Raw genomic sequence first — 12,425 nt, forward strand, 5'->3', positions numbered from 1 at the left:
TCGGACACTATATGGTTCATGTTTGGACACCAGCGTCAGGTTTTGGACACTAGTGTTTGTTATTGGACACTGACCTTCGCTTTGGACACTAGCGTACGTTATTGGACACTAGCTAGCGTCCGTTTTGAGCTCCAACGTCCGTTTCTTTGACACCAGCGTCCGTTTTGGACACTAGTGTCCAGTATTTTGACACGAGCGAGCGTTTCTTGACGGCTGCGTCAGATTTTGGGCTCTATCGTTCGTAATCGGACCCTTGCGTCCGTTTTCAGATGGGATCGTCTGATTTCGAGCGTTGTCGTCCGAATCGGCCTCTAGTGACCTACTGAAGACTTAGCTGTTTGATGTCAGTAACGAGCCGCCGTCCACATCAGTTTCGAACGATAACGTCTTATTCTGGACAGTACCTTCCGTTTTCAACGGTAGCCTGTAAGAGCTATCCTAAATAAAAGCGAAAGGTGGATATTGTGTTAAGAGTTATAACTACGGACTAACTAATTTTGGATCCCTAGTGCCAACGAGGCCCACAGGTATAAATTTGGATGCGCAGTTGTAAATATCCATGTCATAATTTCAGCACCAATATCCACTAATGGTTCATTCATTCATTTATTCGCACTATTTTAAGAGGTTACAGTAGAGATTGCTATAGATTACAAGAGTCAGAATATATAAGAACAGTAAATTACATGAATAATCTAAAGTAAAATGTGCACAGTGATCAAAGGAGCGGAAGCTTTCGAGTTGGCCACTGTCACGTGTAATTTAACTGGCGTATCTTAACATTTACACAAGACTTACTTTACTTTAATTCTATATTTACACCAACCAAGGTATTTATAGACTATTAATATTGTAAACAAAGAGAAAAGAGAAATAAGTAAATAAATAAATAAAAATTATATTAAGTTAAAAGAAGGAAAAAGATAAAAAAAAAATAAAAACGAGAAATAAAAAGAAAGAATGAGGCAATTAATGCTAATTATGTAGGGTAAATAAAGTGAGGTAAGATTTGTTATTTCCTACAGTTTGGAGCAAGAGAACTAAGTTATTTTATCTAGCATCAAACCAGTTGTGAATTCAACTTTGACCAACCAAAAGATGACGCTTCCATTCTTTTTTAAAGGAAGTAAAAGAGAGACGCTTAATTTCAAGCGGCACAGATTCCCATATCTTGGGTCCACCACACTCTAAAGACATTTTGCCAGAATTAGTTGATATTTGCATTCTGAAATAATTGAATTCATTTGTGAATCTTGTATTATATCTATGTATGCTAGATGCTGGGGTTAGGACATCAGAGATGATATCTGGAATGCTATCAGCTTTATTCACAATTTTATGTATAAGGCAGCACATTTTGAGTTTAAATATGTTTTCTAGTTTAAGAATATCTAAGAGTTTATAGTATGGATCAGGACACTCCCTAGTATGTGCAAAGAAGATTCTTCGGAGGCATTTGTTCTGATTTACTTGGAGGTAATTCAGTTTAGTTTTATAGGCATAGTCCACCGTAATGACTCCTGATTTCGTATACTATCAAACGGTTTTGAACAGCATTTTACTATATCCAAATTATTTTGAACAGCATCGTCCGATTTCCCATTGTTTTGAATTTGTACCGTGCCTGCCTTTTAGTCCGGTTCGTCTTTAGTAACCACTCCTTTTCTACCCAGTCTTCTTCCAGTATTATTTTCTGTACTTCAGTAGTAACCAATAGTTGCATTGGTTTTTGGTCACGTGAGCCTAGTATTAAGTGACATTCGCAAGCCCCAGTGAGTTCAGTGCACGTGGTAATTTCAAGGTGGCCGAGTTGACCGAGAGAGCCCTTCAAGTGAGTTGTAGCTTTGAATTAGTTGTATCACTAGCCCTCTTCTGCAGATATCCACACGTGCACTTAAGTCGCAGACTTTTCTAATCTTCTTACTGGCGTATTATCAGGGCAATTACCTTTTCACATTCTCTTTCAACGAATCTTTCCAGTTAACCACGTGGTTTATGGCGGTGGCAATTTCTCGTTAAAAATGTAACAAAACAGTTTCACAAATGAACGAGAAGAAGGAAATGAAGGTTTAAGCGTTCAGAACTATCGAAATTTTTAGTTTTGTTGCTTTCAATAACGGAACTCTAGGAAATCAGAAGAGAAAAATCAGAAACAGAAAAATTTGTGCGAACGAGCTCTCGGTGTAATGATCGAATACAAACTTGAGGAAAAGTGTATGAAGAGATGGATTGTTCATCCAGTGTATGTATCGAGGAATTTTTCTGCAATGAAACAAGACTTTCTGGTGAAATTTTCCTCCGTTTTCCATAACCTTTGTTTGTGCGGTCACTTCGTTCCTTGGTCATTTCGTTCCGAGCTTCGGTCAGATCGTTCCGAAATATAGTCACATCATCCCACTACGAAGTCATATCGTTTCAATTCTCAAATTACGAACTTTCTTGCTTGAATTGCGGACACACTCTTAATGCAGCAGAGTCTTGGGAGTGTGATAAATGCCTTCTCGTACATTGCAATGACCGACAAATTTATCATAGACGCTTTTACACTTGTTAGATAGAAATTGCTATGATGAACTAACAGCAAAGTGCTTGTAACTAAATAACAGGGAGATGTATAGCAGCTAGAAGGGAGAGTTAGTAAACAGATCTTGGAAATAAATTGGGTGCAGATAATAGTTTCCAAAACCCTCAATTTGAAAAATACCATTAGCCTCCCTGTCTGTCAGTGTCCCAGCTGGTGATGACAAAAGATGACGAGCCTGACATATCTTTGAAGCACCACGTTTTGTGTAGCTTCTTTGGCACTGTGATGTCGAATCGAGGCATTTGTCTGAGGCTGGTAATAAGACAGCTACCAATTACTGGTAATAGTTTTTTTTCCTGAGCTGCTTGCTCTTCTACAACCTTAAAGGTATAAAGGCTTGGATTGTATATCATTTATTTCGATAAAGTTGTGTGAGATTGTAGGCATCTTATTTTTTCCCCCTATTTTTGCTTCTTTTAGGGTGTGGCACAATTCCACCCGAGAAGTCTTTAGGCATCAAAATGTACCAGAAATAAGGAGGATTTTTCTCAGTGGTGAGCAGTATATGAATCGCAAATGAAATCAATCACTGTTACTCTTCTTTAATGTTATTTGTTTGTTTCATTTTAAGTTAGGAAATAGTGTTAGATGGTCATGGCAGTATTTTCACTTCTTGCAAAATCTCAGGAAATTTTGTGAATGTGAAGGTTATACTTCGTAGAATTAATATTGTTCTTGTCCAAAGGTTTAGCTGTTTTTTAAAAGTTATCTATCAAAGGTGTTGGTTTCAAAAGGTAATGGGATGTTTCTGTCATCTTAGGCTTCATATCCTTCTCAGAAATTAGGGTACTATGGATGACAATTTGACTTGAGGAAAGCTGGCATCTTGTGATAGATTGATGATACTAAAGACTAGAGTCTCTGAATGACACAGTCTTGAAGAAGTCTTTGAACACTCTGACTCTATCACTAATCAACAATCTTTCTATTGGTAGTATCTCCATAACTTAAATTTACATGGCCTCTTGTGGTTGGTTTCAGGTATACACAAGTTGATGCATCTATATTTCCCACCAGCTTCCAGGTATTTTGGAATCCATTTTTTGTTGCATGGTAAATGCGGGTCACATACAAGACATGTTAAAGTGCTAATATGCTTGGTGTGCATGGATATTTTTTTTGAAAGAATTTATCCCTGTTACAACTCTGTTATGGAAATTTGTAGAACAATTTGAACTTAGAAGTTGTCACACAAGGGCAGTGTCATCCTCGGATACCCAGGGGCTGTGGGTTGATTTTAAGTTAGGGCATGAAGAGCCCCTGGGGACATTATCTTACAAGACTAGTTCCAAATGGTCATAGTCGTTGTGCCATCTGATTGGTGCCAGAAAATCTTTGTGTTTTTCTGCCCAATCAGAGTGAAGTGTGCTTTGGAGTCCTTTCGTGTGTTGTAACACGGACAAATACTAATAGCTCACTTGCTCGCTGTTTGTTTGGGCCGTGCCACGGAGATTTGCTTGAGGTGAAAAGTTTCAGTCTCAGCACACAATGTAAGAGAAATCGATCAGATTGTCCGCGAAAATCTTACCGGAAGTTATACTGAATACTTTCGCAGGTATCACTAGAGAACGTGTTTTAAAGTTTGCGAGGTTTGTATACAACACGATGGTTGCAGTCATTGATATGTCGCTTTTAACGTTAAACGAGATTTAAGCTTAAATCTTTTCTAGATTTTTTGCATAATTTGCTGTGACTGAAACTTTGCCAATCCAGTGAAGTTATTTCATCGCACGGGCCACGCAGGTATGTCGAGCAACTGGTACTTGCGCAACTTTCTGTGCGTGCCAAAATCTAATCTCATCTTCGCTTGAAAAAAAAGAAAAGCAAACCCACCCTTTACATCCATTATTTCTTGGTCCTTGGTTTTGTTTTTCCCACTGAAAGCAGCATCGGATCGATTCCCAATGATCAAAGGTATTTAACTTGGTCTTCAACAATCGACAGAAGAGGTGAAATGACAATGACCAAGGGACTAGAAGAGAATCCGTGGCCTCCCTAGCTCAAGAATTTTAACACTCTATGCAGCAGTTGAAAGATTTTAAACTCTTTCCAAACCCCTTCGGTAACTGGCCGAAAAAACCTCTCCTTCCCACGATGTTCTCATTAATAAGTTTTTGTTCAGATTTTAATTAGCTAACCGGAAACACAGCTAAGCTTTCTCTGAGCGCTTGCTGGAGGTCGTCCACGAACTTAAGCCGTATTGTGAAGGACTTCACTACAAAGCGAAGATTAGATTTTGGCGCGCACAGAAAGCAGAAAGCTACGTAGGCGAAAGCGCCAGTTGCTCGACATACCTGTGTGGCCCGTGCAACGAAATAACTTCACTGGATTGGCAAAGTTTCAGTCACAGCAAATTATGCAAAAAATCTAGAAAGATTTAAGCTCAAATCTCGTTTAACGTTTAAAGCGACATATCAATGACTGCAATGTACAAACCTCGCAAACTTTAAAACACGTTCTCTAGTGATACCTGGGAAAGTATTCAGTATAATTTCCGGTAAGATTTTTGCGGACTATCTGATCGATTTCTCTTACATTGTGTGCTGAGACTGAAACTTTTCACCTCAAGCAAATCTCCGTCGCACGGCCCTAACAAACATAGCGAGCAAGTGAGCTATTAGTATATGTCCGTGTTAAAACACACGAAAGGACTCTAAGTACACTTCACTCTGATTGGGCAGAAAAACACAAAGATTTTCTGGCACCAATCAGATGGCAGAACGACTGCGACCGTTTGGAACTAGTCTTGTAAGACAATGCCCTCAGGGGCTCTTCATGCCGTAACTTAAAATCGACCCACAGCCCCTTGGGTCTCCGAGGATGGGGCAGTGTAGGAATAACAATGAGCCAAACAACTTGTTTAGGAAGCAGCACACACTAAGCAGGTTGTTGCTGAGAGGGTCACCTAGCTTTAATAAATGGGGTCCTCTGGGCTCTATGGCCAATTTCTTGAATAAACCCTGTGGATAAAAGCAAGTTATTTCTGATGAAAACCTCTTTCTGACACCTCTTGTATGAGTGCCTATGTTGCACATTGAACGCATTTTTATTCTGAAATGACTTGCCATCTCTTAGTGTAAAGACCATTTAGGAAATGATACTGTTTGGAATTAATTTTTTGCATTTATTTGTTTCAGTGGTATGTAACGGAGGATCTTTTCCATCTGTAGTTGAGGTAAGTAGGAAGGTTTATGTATATATTGAACAGTTTTAAAGCTGTTTGATTCCAATACAGGTGGAAATTTGCAGGGAAAAAAAAGGTGACCATAACCTTCCTTTTTGTAGCTGCAAAGATTTGAGTTGTTTTAACTATGTTGTGTTTGGAGCAAGATGTTAACTGGCTATAAAAAGTTTTTGATGTGTCACAGCAAAGCAATTTTTCAAATTTTTTGTTCTTTGCACTATATGAAAAAAGCTCATCACCTTGTTTTTTCTAACAAGCATGTGACAGAAAAAAGTGTAGTAAGGTAAATACTCAATATCAAACGTGCTTTGGATGCCTTCGGTTAAGTCAGCTTAGTCTGTGAAAATAAGGTTTAAATGCTAGTATCAGCACATACTGCAATTAGAGCACAGTCTTGAACAAGAACTATTAATATTTAATTTGGAGAGTTGTGATGAGAAACTTTCAGTTATCCCTGTCATATCAATGATGCTGATAAGTCACGTCAGTCTGATACTCTCCCATGGTCTATTCTGCAACTTGTATCTTCATCATACACTGTGTGACAAGCTCAAATGTCTCTTTCAGATGCTTAAGGGATAGAAATGGCAAGGCAAATCCAGCAGCTTGTAGGGTGTGTACATATCCCTTTTCTTTTCTTTTTTTTTTTTTTTTGCCTTTCTAATGTTTCAGGTAATGGTTGCTTTAATGCAGTAGTAGGCAAAACAAGAACTGGTGCAGAGTGATGAGCAAAACTTTTTTCCCCATCTTATCGACAATGAAGAGAACTCTTTTGTCACTTTGTGACCAAGCCAAACCTCTCTGACTGCATCAAATTCTTGTGTTTGTTAGAAATATGCACTGGGCACTGCTGTCAAAAAATTTCTTCCTGTTTTGAAAAAAGAATATGTGCTGCAAGGTCACTCAAACTTAATCATGAAAAGTTTGCTAATTATTTTTACAACACACACTTTGATTTTGTTATATTGCAGTTCATATGTTGTCATTTGGCCAAAGTTCTGCTTTGTAGAAGAAACTTCCTTTAGGAAAGGTAACAGTTTTGTGTTAATTTTTTTTTATCATTTTTATTTTTGGTAAATTTAAGGTTTTCCAACCAGAATGATGATGTTTTGCCATTTTCGCAGTTTCCACCAGAAAGATTTCTATATCTTGATGTTGGTTCAAATATCCTTGGATGTCTGACTGGTTGAAGATATTTACTTTATTTATTTTAAGTTATGCTTCTGCCTTCAGTTAAACTAAATTTGACAGACTTGTGTTATGATTTCAGGGAAATTTGCTTGTCAGTAAGGATCATCAATGTAAAAAGAAAACAGGAACTGAGGTGAACATATATTTCCTTTCATGTTTTGAGGAAAAGCAGGGCTGTGATCTATCAGCACCTGGTGGCCTTTGGCACCTTACTTTTACTCTTAGATGACTCAGGAATCTTAGTTTTTTCATAATAAGCATATGCTGGGCATCCTGGATTTCACAGTTTTAGAGTACTGGGCTCCCTCAAATTTTTCTAAGAGCATGGCCTTGAAAAGTGTGATCGATTGATGTTATAGACATCATAGAAGTGTAAGCGTTGGCAGAGTTATTGCTATGTTGTGTTGGTCAAAGCAATCACGCCATTTGGATTGGATTAATCTTTGGACACTTGAGTGACTAGCGTCTAAATTTTTCTTTTGATATTACCCCTGAATCACAGCGGAAGGTTTTGAGAATAAAAGAAGTGATCACTAACAGAAGAAGCCCTTGATTGTGAAACAAATTCTCCTTGTTAGCACCTTGGGAAATGGATAGGGATTGTTATGGAGAAAATACATGATGTTAAGGTTTAAAGGGTTACCTTATGCAACTTGAATGATGATTTAGTGCCATGTTCGCAGTTTCCACCAGAAAGATGCTACTGTCTTAATGTCGGGTTAATATCCTTGGATGTCTGATCAGTTGTTCATCTGCACAACTTGATTTTAGTTACAAATCTTGTTAAGATATACTTGACAAGGGTATTTGGTTATTTTACTCTTCTAGATCTCAAAAGAAGGTAGATGTTTCACAGCTTTAAGGAACAGGTGAGTTTATTATGTGAGGAAATATCAGCTGGGGATAATGAGCTAATGCTTTTCAGGAAATTTTTTTTAATTGTGTACTTTCATAACTTTTTTTTGCATGCCTTTTTCTGCTTGGATGGACTGGGTTTCCTTTTTATCTTATGTAACCAGCTTTGAATGAACTGATTTAACCTTCCCTTTCCCCCCAACCTCACCAATGGCGGAAGATATGATTGTGTAACAACATTGTTTGCTGTTTCATTGAAACACACTATTTTTTTCCCCTTATGGCACACAGTTATGAGAACTCCACTTTTCTTGATTTTAGATTGTTTTCTAAGGTTGCCCATGAAAGTCCCATTGCTGGGGAAGGGGGGGGGTAACATAGTCCTTGATCTTGGTCATCGGGGTAGTGTGGGTCTTAGCTCACAAAACTGGACCATTCCTTAACATCTCTTTAATTGGTCGATTCTTTAAAAAAACGTCATACAATGATTTTGAATGTTAACATGGCAAACAGAGTTGTTCGGGACCAGTTATTATCAGAATGTTTGAGCAATGGCCCTTGGTTGGTTAACTGAATCTTGAAGAACAATGAAACACCACTTCAAAGCCAGGATGATGATACTTAGCCTTGTTCGCAGTTTCCACCAGAAAGATCATTGCATCTTGCTGATGGTTTTAATTCCTTGGATGTCTGACTGGTTCTGATGGTACAAAAATAGGCTTTTGGGTTTTTCCTGCCATAACAAGTTCCATTTTCATTATTGCCAATACCTTTTTTTATAGGCTGAAAGAGGGCTTACTACCTGCCAAGAAATGTATGTTGGTGAGTAAGGGTTGGGGATACTGATAGAGGGACCTTTAACTGAATTTTTAAAAAGTGTGGAATGATGTAAAAACTTTTTTCCCCATCATATCGACAGTGATGATAAACTCATTGTCACTTTGTGACAAGCCAGAACTGCCTGACCACACTCTAAATGTTAGGTATATCCAAAATACAAATGTTAACCTTGACATGTGTTTGAATGTCTTGAATGCTGATTGCAACATTTGATTGGCTTTTTTCTAATGTTCAATTTAAAACTGTGTAAAATTCATGCTTGATGTGGGCAGTGTTCTACCTCGTTTTAAGTACAACAGCATGGTTCGTACAATCTTGAAAAGTCCTTGAATTTGGTCAAGTCCTTGAAAATTCCTTGAAATTTAGCAACTTCTGTGCACCTTAATGCTTTTCTGATAAATGAAACGATATTGCTATGGAAAATGTGTCCACTAGTAACTACCGAAGAGCGAAAATGGTCGGTATAAAACGCGATTGGTACATGAATCAAAGTTGGATCTGTGCCTCAATTTCTTGCACAGGGCCTCCGATGTGGGGTAGTCTGCCATGTGCTTTTGTCTTAAGGGGCAACGTAAACATATGTAGGGGTTTGGCTTTGTTTTGGTTGATTAATTTTTCATTTCCCTTTGTTTTCAATTTAATTGAGTGGTGGGCTAATTTGTATTCAATCTTAAATGGTTTAGATTTATGAATAAAACTTAGTCCTTGAAAACCATTTTTTGTCCTTGAAAAGTCCTTGAATTTTGTTTGTCTGAAGTTGTACAAACCATGAACAGGTAAAAACAATAGAGGAACCCTTTTTACTGTTAATTTTTCAGGAATTATAAGTATTTTTAGGTGGTAATAAAAGGGACTCTACAGATACTTTCACACACACGCACACCAACAGTGCTCAAATTTGACTGTGGGACTGATTCTAGCATGCCAGAAGGTTAAAGGTTGCACAAAGATTAAAAGCGATCAAATTCTGAGCAATCTGTTTCCTGTCTGAAATTAATCAATTAAACTTTTGACCCTCTGCAGGGCAGATTGATTTTATCGGTATGAATTCATGATTCTAACCTTGAATTCTTTAACTTATATTTGTAGGATGAAACTTTTCATGAAAAGACATGACCAAGCTTACTATTGTTGTAGATGTTACTGTGTAGAAAGAAGATGAAATGGTTAAACAGTGAGATGGTTGGTTTTTTTGAGGGAGCTGGTAATGCCAGCTCTGTAGAGTCAATAAACATCAGGTTCTCAGTAAGGGTGTAGTCACACAAAGAAAGAGCAAGAAAATTCTTGCAGGCGTTGCCTTTTTTTTTTTTGCTTGTCTCTACTCTTCATGAGGCTGAGCATAGCTTTCTAGTATGGTAGATATGGTGTTCAAATGTTCACTATGACGTCGAATAAAAACCTGCTGTGTTTACTCAGACAAAATATTGAATAGTAGTGAAGTTATTAGCTCATTTCCGTTGAAAGCGAAACCGCTTCCTGTTTAGGCAGAAAATTTGGGGCATTTGGAGCTATTTTTTTTGTTGTCTCCCGAAATAGTCAATTCAAAGAATGTTTACCCCCCTTGGGTTCGTCTTAAAAGTGTATTTCAGTTGACAAATGGAACTACGATCCAACCACCCCAATAGTGGTAACTGGTTTAACTATGCAAGATGTGTTAAAACTGTGCAACTACTTAATATTGCAATTACTATTTGTCGGCGTAACTATGCAAGGGATTGTCTAAAAGAGCCCAATTAAAGTTCTGATTAAGCTGGGGAGTGGCAACTTGGCTCCTGTCTCTCAGTAACGCATGGGTCAGCTTAATGCCTTCATTTCTAAGTTTCGTATCCGCCGGAAGAATCGCAAATGTTGCAGGTAATGTAAAAATTGTCCAATTCCGCCTAACATTCTGTCCCAGTAGCCCAAAAACCGGGAAATCGAGGGAGGGAGGGAGCCCCTCTTCAGTGTTTCCTTGAGGGAAAAAGAAAGAGTAGATTTGATTAAAGTTCATTGAGTGGCTACTGCTTTGGCAGAACGAAGAACCAACAGATTTATTTTCCAGCAAACGAGGTGTTACTTTCCAGTTGATAAAGAGGACTGAGTGCTGACCAATGAAACAACGAAAGGATTGGGAGGGAAAGCTATTTAAAGAGGGATGAGAGTACGTGATTAGAACAGAATCGTGGTCGAATCGATACAAATCACTTTGACTCGTCTCAGAGTTTAACACGATCAGCTTAGCAAATCTTCAATGCACAAGCTGCGAAGAGGTTCTCACAAGGTACTTATGAAACTTGATTTTAAAAAAAATTGTTCCCTTGCAAACTGTGCACATGGTACAGAGGTTCGCACCCAGTCTTAATCAGGTTGCCCCCGAATCTTAACCCTTCAACTCTTTAGATCTGCTTGTTAATTCTCCCCTCTAGCTAAGACACATTTCTTTTTAAAACAATAAGGAGAATTAGGTGTTATATCAAGATATCAACTTCCTGTTAAGTTTGAGTATTCTTATCAGTTTGCTGGATAATGCAGGATGTATCGTGGAGAAGTTAACAGTCGTTTCCTTAGAGCATATTGCTTTTCTGACAGACTCATTTTTTTCGATCAGTGTGTAATTTTTGTCTTAGCCAGGGTAACACCACGAAAATCTCGCCATCGGGACCGCAACTAGCGATAATATCTAAGTATTTCCTTCCAAGCACATATTAATGGCACATACTGTTTCATTTAAGATTAAAATATAACTTCAAGGGCGACATGAGATTATAATCTCTTGGGGGCATGTTCCCATTGAGCCGATTGCCAAACCAGATTTTACTGCTTTTATTTGTTTTGCGGGGTGTTCCTTTTCTTTTCGGACATTACAGGAAAACCACAACAGTTCCTTTTCAACTTTGGCAAGCCAGCTTATCGACAGTTTACTGATTAGATAGATATTTTATTAATAATCGATTTGCAACCAAAAGTTGAGTTATGCGATTATTTACAAATTTTAAATATTAATAATCACGCCTTAGGCCATAGTGTCGGCACCTCTCTCGAATAACCGCCCATCTCTTCTTGCTCACTTTGTTGATTAATAAGGACAGGGAAAAACCTGTTTCCATTGCCACTTAACACTTGTTTAACCTCTAGCTTAAAAGGAATCAGTGTAGGAGAAGGAAAAGCACCCTCCTTAAATTAAGCGCCCTTCCCCTCCTTTGAGCCAAATAAGTGTCCAATGTCCAAGTACATATTCGAGCAATTACAGTATGCTGGAGATGCCTTTGCATGAGCTGTAGGTATCACCTCGTGACCTTGCTAATCAAATATCTCTCACGTGCCTTTTCGTTTAGTAGGAAGATACCTAACCACGTGCTTCATTAATTTGGTGTTTATGGCAGAGGTGTCACCGCTGTTTCAAAATCTTCTGATGAACTTAGTGGCATTGTCCAAGTAGTATTATTGGCAGGTTCACCGGTGGCACCTGTGACCTTGATCATGTACTGGCGTGGGAAAATGGCACAACAGTATTGAAATAGCTACGTTATGAACTGCACCGGACTGAGTTATTGAGTGATGTGTCTTAGACCAACTATGGAACATGATTATTTCTAGACAATGACTCCAGCTGTTACAGTCCGAGTAGACGACAAAAGACTTTTTTGCTTAGATAATTCGTCCTTAACCTTTGCTTAGTTATAGAGTCATTTGAACTTGAATTAACTAAAATTGTCCTCAAATCGTTTCCAATGCTGTCGCGTTTTGCCATTGCGACGACATATTTCCGTTTGGGGTTCTTTTGAAAGCGCA

At 38.3% G+C, this 12,425-nt stretch overlaps 1 long non-coding RNA gene and 1 other non-coding gene across 4 annotated transcripts; both read left to right on the forward strand.

Annotated features, from left to right (window-relative positions):
* The first annotated feature begins 1,759 nt into the window (after positions 1-1,759).
* Positions 1,760-10,076, forward strand: LOC111321646 (uncharacterized). 3 transcript variants are annotated; one of them, XR_002693992.2, is made up of 10 exons: positions 1,760-1,831; positions 3,005-3,078; positions 3,566-3,608; positions 5,722-5,759; positions 6,336-6,381; positions 6,740-6,798; positions 7,039-7,092; positions 7,788-7,828; positions 8,597-8,636; positions 9,744-10,076. It is a non-coding gene; the product is annotated as an uncharacterized LOC111321646 (long non-coding RNA). The 3 variants fall into 3 exon arrangements; XR_002693993.2 differs by lacking the exon at positions 1,760-1,831 and adding an exon at positions 2,723-2,911; XR_015992579.1 differs by lacking the exon at positions 1,760-1,831 and adding an exon at positions 2,723-2,864.
* Positions 8,688-8,788, forward strand: LOC148721785 (small nucleolar SNORD12/SNORD106). Its single transcript, XR_015992874.1, has one exon. It is a non-coding gene; the product is annotated as a small nucleolar SNORD12/SNORD106 (small nucleolar RNA).
* Positions 10,077-12,425: the final 2,349 nt, after the last annotated feature.

This window comes from Stylophora pistillata, chromosome 10 (genome assembly GCF_964205215.1).
Source record: "Stylophora pistillata chromosome 10, jaStyPist1.2, whole genome shotgun sequence".
NCBI classification, from domain to species: Eukaryota; Metazoa; Cnidaria; class Anthozoa; order Scleractinia; family Pocilloporidae; genus Stylophora; species Stylophora pistillata.